This window comes from Populus euphratica, unplaced genomic scaffold (assembly GCF_000495115.2).
Source record: "Populus euphratica unplaced genomic scaffold, PopEup_1.0 scaffold986.1, whole genome shotgun sequence".
NCBI classification, from domain to species: Eukaryota; Viridiplantae; Streptophyta; class Magnoliopsida; order Malpighiales; family Salicaceae; genus Populus; species Populus euphratica.
In genome coordinates, this window is record NW_011500833.1 from 19,653 (window position 1) to 20,929 (window position 1,277).

Here is a 1,277-nt window from a genome sequence, read left to right on the forward strand (position 1 = left end):
CCCCGCCCCCGCTTGGATTTTCCGTTTTCCAAGAGATTAGTAATTATAAAATAAGAATAGAAAATTTCGTAGTGAAATCCAAGAGAGGAGGGGAAAAAAACAGAAAAAAAGAGAGAAGAAAAAAACTCAATCAAGTTGTCTAATTAAGGTAATATATTCTAGTAGTGTTCATGATTTTTATCATGAATTTAATAATTAAATCAGGTTAATTGATTGAGTGTTAATGAGAATTATTAATTAATATTATAGGATCCATTATATGTTTTAATTAGATTTATTATAAGGTCAATAGTTAAGAAAATCAAAAAGACAGTTAATGAGTTAATTCAAAATATTTAAGTTTTATTTTCTACAAATCTTAACTTATTTTTCTACTTACATATGGATTAAGCTTATTTTTCTAATGTATAGTTTTTTACATTAATGAGAATATTTTTTATTCAATTGTTAGATTATGTTAAAATTTACTAGGAGATTCTAAAAATATTGTTTTTTTATAAAATTAATAAGATTCAAAAAAATATTATTCATTATTTATAATATTTTTTTAGTTGATTTAGAATTTTTTTTTAATTTTATTTAAAAATCTTGTGTCATTTTTCTAGTTTTGTTTGGAATGTTTTATCTAATATAAATAGGTTTATTTTAATTGTAATTAGAGATGAATTAATTATTTAAAAATAAAATCCATATATAAGAGCTTTCTCTTACTCTTGATTTTTCATGAACTTTCAAACTTATTAAATATTGCTTCTTCTTTTTTCATGGTGTTTATTCTTATATCTTCGGCTATCTTTGACTCTTGATTTGTTATAGTCTATGTGTTGAGATTTTCATCTCATAACTAAGATTTTTTTATTCAAGTAATTATTAAGTTGAATTTGTTTTAAAAAAATTAAAATTAACTTTTTTTATATTGTATTTAATTTTGATTATGGATTTAAGAGTTTTTAACCTCTAAGTTCACATATTTGTTTGTTTATCTATTTTTAAATTGCTGCAAATATTAAAAAAAATAAAGACAAAGGTTAAGTTCATGTTAGATTATAACTTTTTTCAAAATATATAAAAAAGAAAGAGACAGAAATCATAAATTTGGTTTCTGCTACAAATTGAAATTACAAAAAAAAAAAAAGATTTTATCCTAAGATAATTGCAATTCTTATCAATTTTATTCATTAGTTGGTATTTAGCTTTAAAATCATATTTCATCTATCTATTTTTAAAGTTAATATCTTTATTCTTAAATAATTAATAAAATAATAGTTATAAATTTC